A 9,644-nucleotide genomic window follows, 5' to 3' on the forward strand; every position below is an offset into this window, starting at 1 on the left:
CCCAATTCGGTGGGTCCGTTTAAAGTTTTGTTTGGGCTCCCGTTTCGCGGGGAAGCGCGTGCGCGTGGCGAGCCTGACCTCCCCGTGTTCCCCTCGCCCAGACCTTTCCAACGCCACCCGGGTGAAGGTGCTACGAGGTCCCGAAGTGGAGATGCCTGTCAATGAGCACCTTTTCCCAGCTTTGAATGCAGGTTTCCAGCTTCAGACAAAATGTGGCTCCAAACGTGCAGTTTTGCGCCCGAACGTGGGATTTCGCTGGGGACGGTTTCTAAATTCAAGTTGGCACGGGGGGCAGCGGTGTGTGTGGTTATTTTCCCAGGATTGATGATCCCCAATTCGGTGGGTCCGTTTAAAGTTTTGTTTGGGCTCCCGTTTCGCGGGGAAGCGCGTGCGCGTGGCGAGCCTGACCTCCCCGTGTCCCCCTCGCCCAGACCTTTCCAACGCCACCCGGGTGAAGGTGCTACGAGGTCCCGAAGTGGAGATGCCTGTCAATGAGCACCTTTTCCCAGCTTTGAATGCAGGTTTCCAGCTTCAGACAAAATGTGGCTCCAAACGTGCAGTTTTGCGCCCGAACGTGGGATTTCGCTGGGGACGGTTTCTAAATTCAAGTTGGGACGGGGGGCAGCGGTGTGCGCGGTTATCTCCCCGGAAAAAGCCGTCCCCAGCTCGGTGGGTCCGTTTAAAGTTTTGTTTGGGCTCCCGTTTCGCGAGGAAGCGCGTGCGCGTGGCGAGCCTGACCTCCCCGTGTTCCCCTCGCCCAGACCTTTCCAACGCCACCCGGGTGAAGGTGCTACGAGGTCCCGAAGTGGAGATGCCTGTCAATGAGCACCTTTTCCCAGCTTTGAATGCAGGTTTCCAGCTTCAGACAAAATGTGGCTCCAAACGTGCAGTTTTGCGCCCGAACGTGGGATTTCGCTGGGGACGGTTTCTAAATTCAAGTTGGCACGGGGGGCAGCGGTGTGTGTGGTTATTTTCCCAGGATTGATGATCCCCAATTCGGTGGGTCCGTTTAAAGTTTTGTTTGGGCTCCCGTTTCGCGGGGAAGCGCGTGCGCGTGGCGAGCCTGACCTCCCCGTGTCCCCCTCGCCCAGACCTTTCCAACGCCACCCGGGTGAAGGTGCTACGAGGTCCCGAAGTGGAGATGCCTGTCAATGAGCACCTTTTCCCAGCTTTGAATGCAGGTTTCCAGCTTCAGACAAAATGTGGCTCCAAACGTGCAGTTTTGCGCCCGAACGTGGGATTTCGCTGGGGACGGTTTCTAAATTCAAGTTGGGACGGGGGGCAGCGGTGTGCGCGGTTATCTCCCCGGAAAAAGCCGTCCCCAGCTCGGTGGGTCCGTTTAAAGTTTTGTTTGGGCTCCCGTTTCGCGAGGAAGCGCGTGCGCGTGGCGAGCCTGACCTCCCCGTGTTCCCCTCGCCCAGACCTTTCCAACGCCACCCGGGTGAAGGTGCTACGAGGTCCCGAAGTGGAGATGCCTGTCAATGAGCACCTTTTCCCAGCTTTGAATGCAGGTTTCCAGCTTCAGACAAAATGTGGCTCCAAACGTGCAGTTTTGCGCCCGAACGTGGGATTTCGCTGGGGACGGTTTCTAAATTCAAGTTGGCACGGGGGGCAGCGGTGTGTGTGGTTATTTTCCCAGGATTGATGATCCCCAATTCGGTGGGTCCGTTTAAAGTTTTGTTTGGGCTCCCGTTTCGCGGGGAAGCGCGTGCGCGTGGCGAGCCTGACCTCCCCGTGTCCCCCTCGCCCAGACCTTTCCAACGCCACCCGGGTGAAGGTGCTACGAGGTCCCGAAGTGGAGATGCCTGTCAATGAGCACCTTTTCCCAGCTTTGAATGCAGGTTTCCAGCTTCAGACAAAATGTGGCTCCAAACGTGCAGTTTTGCGCCCGAACGTGGGATTTCGCTGGGGACGGTTTCTAAATTCAAGTTGGGACGGGGGGCAGCGGTGTGCGCGGTTATCTCCCCGGAAAAAGCCGTCCCCAGCTCGGTGGGTCCGTTTAAAGTTTTGTTTGGGCTCCCGTTTCGCGAGGAAGCGCGTGCGCGTGGCGAGCCTGACCTCCCCGTGTTCCCCTCGCCCAGACCTTTCCAACGCCACCCGGGTGAAGGTGCTACGAGGTCCCGAAGTGGAGATGCCTGTCAATGAGCACCTTTTCCCAGCTTTGAATGCAGGTTTCCAGCTTCAGACAAAATGTGGCTCCAAACGTGCAGTTTTGCGCCCGAACGTGGGATTTCGCTGGGGACGGTTTCTAAATTCAAGTTGGCACGGGGGGCAGCGGTGTGTGTGGTTATTTTCCCAGGATTGATGATCCCCAATTCGGTGGGTCCGTTTAAAGTTTTGTTTGGGCTCCCGTTTCGCGAGGAAGCGCGTGCGCGTGGCGAGCCTGACCTCCCCGTGTTCCCCTCGCCCAGACCTTTCCAACGCCACCCGGGTGAAGGTGCTACGAGGTCCCGAAGTGGAGATGCCTGTCAATGAGCACCTTTTCCCAGCTTTGAATGCAGGTTTCCAGCTTCAGACAAAATGTGGCTCCAAACGTGCAGTTTTGCGCCCGAACGTGGGATTTCGCTGGGGACGGTTTCTAAATTCAAGTTGGGACGGGGGGCAGCGGTGTGCGCGGTTATCTCCCCGGAAAAAGCCGTCCCCAGCTCGGTGGGTCCGTTTAAAGTTTTGTTTGGGCTCCCGTTTCGCGAGGAAGCGCGTGCGCGTGGCGAGCCTGACCTCCCCGTGTTCCCTCGCCCAGACCTTTCCAACGCCACCCGGGTGAAGGTGCTACGAGGTCCCGAAGTGGAGATGCCTGTCAATGAGCACCTTTTCCCAGCTTTGAATGCAGGTTTCCAGCTTCAGACAAAATGTGGCTCCAAACGTGCAGTTTTGCGCCCGAACGTGGGATTTCGCTGGGACGGTTTCTAAATTCAAGTTGGCACGGGGGGCAGCGGTGTGTGTGGTTATTTTCCCAGGATTGATGATCCCAATTCGTGGGTCCGTTTAAAGTTTTGTTTGGGCTCCCGTTTCGCGGGGAAGCGCGTGCGCGTGGCGAGCCTGACCTCCCCGTGTTCCCCTCGCCCAGACCTTTCCAACGCCACCCCGGGTGAAGGTGCTACGAGGTCCCGAAGTGGAGATGCCTGTCAATGAGCACCTTTTCCCAGCTTTGAATGCAGGTTTCCAGCTTCAGACAAAATGTGGCTCCAAACGTGCAGTTTGCGCCCGAACGTGGATTTCGCTGGGGACGGTTTCTAAATTCAAGTTGGCACGGGGGGCAGCGGTGTGTGTGGTTATTTTCCCAGGATTGATGATCCCAATTCGGTGGGTCCGTTTAAAGTTTTGTTTGGGCTCCCGTTTCGCGGGGAAGCGCGTGCGCGTGGCGAGCCTGACCTCCCGTGTCCCCCTCGCCCAGACCTTTCAACGCCACCCGGGTGAAGGTGCTACGAGGTCCCGAAGTGGAGATGCCTGTCAATGAGCACCTTTTCCCAGCTTTGAATGCAGGTTTCCAGCTTCAGACAAAATGTGGCTCCAAACGTGCAGTTTTGCGCCCGAACGTGGGATTTCGCTGGGGACGGTTTCTAAATTCAAGTTGGGACGGGGGGCAGCGGTGTGCGCGGTTATCTCCCCGGAAAAAGCCGTCCCCAGCTCGGTGGGTCCGTTTAAAGTTTTGTTTGGGCTCCCGTTTCGCGAGGAAGCGCGTGCGCGTGGCGAGCCTGACCTCCCCGTGTTCCCCTCGCCCAGACCTTTCCAACGCCACCCGGGTGAAGGTGCTACGAGGTCCCGAAGTGGAGATGCCTGTCAATGAGCACCTTTTCCCAGCTTTGAATGCAGGTTTCCAGCTTCAGACAAAATGTGGCTCCAAACGTGCAGTTTTGCGCCCGAACGTGGGATTTCGCTGGGGACGGTTTCTAAATTCAAGTTGGCACGGGGGGCAGCGGTGTGTGTGGTTATTTTCCCAGGATTGATGATCCCCAATTCGGTGGGTCCGTTTAAAGTTTTGTTTGGGCTCCCGTTTCGCGGGGAAGCGCGTGCGCGTGGCGAGCCTGACCTCCCCGTGTCCCCCTCGCCCAGACCTTTCCAACGCCACCCGGGTGAAGGTGCTACGAGGTCCCGAAGTGGAGATGCCTGTCAATGAGCACCTTTTCCAGCTTTGAATGCAGGTTTCCAGCTTCAGACAAAATGTGGCTCCAAACGTGCAGTTTTGCGCCCGAACGTGGGATTTCGCTGGGACGGTTTCTAAATTCAAGTTGGCACGGGGGGCAGCGGTGTGTGTGGTTATTTTCCCAGGATTGATGATCCCCAATTCGGTGGGTCCGTTTAAAGTTTTGTTTGGGCTCCCGTTTCGCGGGGAAGCGCGTGCGCGTGGCGAGCCTGACCTCCCCGTGTCCCCCTCGCCCAGACCTTTCCAACGCCACCCGGGTGAAGGTGCTACGAGGTCCCGAAGTGGAGATGCCTGTCAATGAGCACCTTTTCCCAGCTTTGAATGCAGGTTTCCAGCTTCAGACAAAATGTGGCTCCAAACGTGCAGTTTTGCGCCCGAACGTGGGATTTCGCTGGGACGGTTTCTAAATTCAAGTTGGCACGGGGGCAGCGGTGTGCGCGGTTATCTCCCCGGAAAAAGCCGTCCCCAGCTCGGTGGGTCCGTTTAAAGTTTTGTTTGGGCTCCCGTTTCGCGAGGAAGCGCGTGCGCGTGGCGAGCCTGACCTCCCCGTGTTCCCCTCGCCCAGACCTTTCCAACGCCACCGGGTGAAGGTGCTACGAGGTCCCGAAGTGGAGATGCCTGTCAATGAGCACCTTTTCCCAGCTTTGAATGCAGGTTTCCAGCTTCAGACAAAATGTGGCTCCAAACGTGCAGTTTTGCGCCCGAACGTGGGATTTCGCTGGGGACGGTTTCTAAATTCAAGTTGGCACGGGGGGGCAGCGGTGTGTGTGGTTATTTTCCCAGGATTGATGATCCCCAATTCGGTGGGGTCCGTTTAAAGTTTTGTTTGGGCTCCCGTTTCGCGGGGAAGCGCGTGCGCGTGGCGAGCCTGACCTCCCCGTGTTCCCCTCGCCCAGACCTTTCCAACGCCACCCGGGTGAAGGTGCTACGAGGTCCCGAAGTGGAGATGCCTGTCAATGAGCACCTTTTCCCAGCTTTGAATGCAGGTTCCAGCTTCAGACAAAATGTGGCTCCAAACGTGCAGTTTTGCGCCCGAACGTGGGATTTCGCTGGGGACGGTTTCTAATTCAAGTTGGCACGGGGGGCAGCGTGTGTGTGGTTATTTCCCAGGATTGATGATCCCCAATTCGGTGGGTCCGTTTAAAGTTTTGTTTGGGCTCCCGTTTCGCGGGGAAGCGCGTGCGCGTGGCGAGCCTGACCTCCCCGTGTCCCCCTCGCCCAGACCTTTCCAACGCCACCCGGGTGAAGGTGCTACGAGGTCCCGAAGTGGAGATGCCTGTCAATGAGCACCTTTTCCCAGCTTTGAATGCAGGTTTCCAGCTTCAGACAAAATGTGGCTCCAAACGTGCAGTTTTGCGCCCGAACGTGGGATTTCGCTGGGGACGGTTTCTAAATTCAAGTTGGGACGGGGGGCAGCGGTGTGCGCGGTTATCTCCCCGGAAAAAGCCGTCCCCAGCTCGGTGGGTCCGTTTAAAGTTTTGTTTGGGCTCCCGTTTCGCGAGGAAGCGCGTGCGCGTGGCGAGCCTGACCTCCCCGTGTTCCCCTCGCCCAGACCTTTCCAACGCCACCCGGGTGAAGGTGCTACGAGGTCCCGAAGTGGAGATGCTGTCAATGAGCACCTTTTCCCAGCTTTGAATGCAGGTTCCAGCTTCAGACAAATGTGGCTCCAAACGTGCAGTTTTGCGCCCGAACGTGGGATTTCGCTGGGACGGTTTCTAATTCAAGTTGGCACGGGGGGCAGCGGTGTGTGTGGTTATTTTCCCAGGATTGATGATCCCCAATTCGGTGGGTCCGTTTAAAGTTTTGTTTGGGCTCCCGTTTCGCGGGAAGCGCGTGCGCGTGGCGAGCCTGACCTTCCCCGTGTCCCCCTCGCCCAGACCTTTCCAACGCCACCCCGGGTGAAGGTGCTACGAGGTCCCGAAGTGGAGATGCCTGTCAATGAGCACCTTTTCCCAGCTTTGAATGCAGGTTTCCAGCTTCAGACAAAATGTGGCTCCAAACGTGCAGTTTTGCGCCCGAACGTGGATTTCGCTGGGGACGGTTTCTAAATTCAAGTTGGCACGGGGGGCAGCGGTGTGTGTGGTTATTTTCCCAGGATTGATGATCCCCAATTCGGTGGGTCCGTTTAAAGTTTTGTTTGGCTCCCGTTTCGCGAGGAAGCGCGTGCGCGTGGCGAGCCTGACCTCCCCGTGTCCCCCTCGCCCAGACCTTTCCAACGCCACCCGGGTGAAGGTGCTACGAGGTCCCGAAGTGGAGATGCCTGTCAATGAGCACCTTTTCCCAGCTTTGAATGCAGGTTTCCAGCTTCAGACAAAATGTGCTCCAAACGTGCAGTTTTGCGCCCGAACGTGGGATTTCGCTGGGGACGGTTTCTAAATTCAAGTTGGGACGGGGGGCAGCGGTGTGCGCGGTTATCTCCCCGGAAAAAGCCGTCCCCAGCTCGGTGGGTCCGTTTAAAGTTTTGTTTGGGCTCCCGTTTCGCGGAGGAAGCGCGTGCGCGTGGCGAGCCTGACCTCCCCGTGTTCCCTCGCCAGACCTTTCCAACGCCACCGGGTGAAGGTGCTACGAGGTCCCGAAGTGGAGATGCCTGTCATGAGCACCTTTTCCAGCTTTGAATGCAGGTTTCCAGCTTCAGACAAAATGTGGCTCCAAACGTGCAGTTTTGCGCCCGAACGTGGGATTTCGCTGGGACGGTTTCTAAATTCAAGTTGGCACGGGGGGCAGCGGTGTGTGTGGTTATTTTCCCAGGATTGATGATCCCCAATTCGGTGGGTCCGTTTAAAGTTTTGTTTGGGCTCCCGTTTCGCGAGGAAGCGCGTGCGCGTGGCGAGCCTGACCTCCCCGTGTTCCCCTCGCCCAGACCTTTCCAACGCCACCCGGTGAAGGTGCTACGAGGTCCCGAAGTGGAGATGCCTGTCAATGAGCACCTTTTCCCAGCTTTGAATGCAGGTTTCCAGCTTCAGACAAAATGTGGCTCCAAACGTGCAGTTTTGCGCCCGAACGTGGGATTTCGCTGGGGACGGTTTCTAAATTCAAGTTGGGACGGGGGGCAGCGGTGTGCGCGGTTATCTCCCCGGAAAAAGCCGTCCCCAGCTCGGTGGGTCCGTTTAAAGTTTTGTTGGGCTCCCGTTTCGCGAGGAAGCGCGTGCGCGTGGCGAGCCTGACCTCCCCGTGTTCCCCTCGCCCAGACCTTTCCAACGCCACCCGGGTGAAGGTGCTACGAGGTCCCGAAGTGGAGATGCCTGTCAATGAGCACCTTTTCCCAGCTTTGAATGCAGGTTTCCAGCTTCAGACAAAATGTGGCTCCAAACGTGCAGTTTTGCGCCCGAACGTGGATTTCGCTGGGGACGGTTCTAAATTCAAGTTGGCACGGGGGCAGCGGTGTGTGTGGTTATTTTCCCAGGATTGATGATCCCCAATTCGGTGGTCCGTTTAAAGTTTGTTTGGGCTCCCGTTTCGCGGGGAAGCGCGTGCGCGTGGCGAGCCTGACCTCCCCGTGTCCCCCTCGCCCAGACCTTTCCAACGCCACCCGGGTGAAGGTGCTACGAGGTCCCGAAGTGGAGATGCCTGTCAATGAGCACCTTTTCCCAGCTTTGAATGCAGGTTTCCAGCTTCAGACAAAATGTGGCTCCAAACGTGCAGTTTGCGCCCGAACGTGGATTTCGCTGGGGACGGTTTCTAAATTCAAGTTGGCACGGGGGGCAGCGGTGTGTGTGGTTATTTTCCCAGGATTGATGATCCCCAATTCGGTGGGTCCGTTTAAAGTTTTGTTTGGGCTCCCGTTCGCGGGGAAGCGCGTGCGCGTGGCGAGCCTGACCTCCCCGTGTCCCCTCGCCAGACCTTTCCAACGCCACCCGGGTGAAGGTGCTACGAGGTCCGAAGTGGAGATGCCTGTCAATGAGCACCTTTTCCCAGCTTTGAATGCAGGTTTCCAGCTTCAGACAAAATGTGGCTCCAAACGTGCAGTTTTGCGCCCGAACGTGGGATTTCGCTGGGGACGGTTTCTAAATTCAAGTTGGGACGGGGGGCAGCGGTGTGCGCGGTTATCTCCCCGGAAAAAGCCGTCCCCAGCTCGGTGGGTCCGTTTAAAGTTTTGTTTGGGCTCCCGTTTCGCGAGGAAGCGCGTGCGCGTGGCGAGCCTGACCTCCCCGTGTTCCCCTCGCCCAGACCTTTCCAACGCCACCCGGGTGAAGGTGCTACGAGGTCCCGAAGTGGAGATGCCTGTCAATGAGCACCTTTTCCCAGCTTTGAATGCAGGTTTCCAGCTTCAGACAAAATGTGGCTCCAAACGTGCAGTTTTGCGCCCGAACGTGGGATTTCGCTGGGGACGGTTTCTAAATTCAAGTTGGCACGGGGGGCAGCGGTGTGTGTGGTTATTTTCCCAGGATTGATGATCCCCAATTCGGTGGGTCCGTTTAAAGTTTTGTTTGGGCTCCCGTTTCGCGAGGAAGCGCGTGCGCGTGGCGAGCCTGACCTCCCCGTGTTCCCCTCGCCCAGACCTTTCCAACGCCACCACGGGTGAAGGTGCTACGAGGTCCCGAAGTGGAGATGCCTGTCAATGAGCACCTTTTCCCAGCTTTGAATGCAGGTTTCCAGCTTCAGACAAAATGTGGCTCCAAACGTGCAGTTTTGCGCCCGAACGTGGGATTTCGCTGGGGACGGTTTCTAAATTCAAGTTGGCACGGGGGGCAGCGGTGTGTGTGGTTATTTTCCCAGGATTGATGATCCCCAATTCGGTGGGTCCGTTTAAAGTTTTGTTTGGGCTCCCGTTTCGCGGGGAAGCGCGTGCGCGTGGCGAGCCTGACCTCCCCGTGTCCCCCTCGCCCAGACCTTTCCAACGCCACCCGGGTGAAGGTGCTACGAGGTCCCGAAGTGGAGATGCCTGTCAATGAGCACCTTTTCCCAGCTTTGAATGCAGGTTTCCAGCTTCAGACAAAATGTGGCTCCAAACGTGCAGTTTTGCGCCCGAACGTGGGATTTCGCTGGGGACGGTTTCTAAATTCAAGTTGGCACGGGGGGCAGCGGTGTGTGTGGTTATTTTCCCAGGATTGATGATCCCCAATTCGGTGGGTCCGTTTAAAGTTTTGTTTGGGCTCCCGTTTCGCGAGGAAGCGCGTGCGCGTGGCGAGCCTGACCTCCCCGTGTCCCCCTCGCCCAGACCTTTCCAACGCCACCCGGGTGAAGGTGCTACGAGGTCCCGAAGTGGAGATGCCTGTCAATGAGCACCTTTTCCCAGCTTTGAATGCAGGTTTCCAGCTTCAGACAAAATGTGGCTCCAAACGTGCAGTTTTGCGCCCGAACGTGGGATTTCGCTGGGGACGGTTTCTAAATTCAAGTTGGCACGGGGGGCAGCGGTGTGCGCGGTTATCTTCCCGGAAAAAGCCGTCCCCAGCTCGGTGGGTCCGTTTAAAGTTTTGTTTGGGCTCCCGTTTCGCGGGGAAGCGCGTGCGCGTGGCGAGCCTGACCTCCCCGTGTTCCCCTCGCCCAGACCTTTCCAACG

The sequence above is a fragment of the Osmerus eperlanus genome, unplaced genomic scaffold, assembly GCF_963692335.1.
Source record: "Osmerus eperlanus unplaced genomic scaffold, fOsmEpe2.1 SCAFFOLD_300, whole genome shotgun sequence".
Lineage (NCBI taxonomy): Eukaryota > Metazoa > Chordata > Actinopteri > Osmeriformes > Osmeridae > Osmerus > Osmerus eperlanus.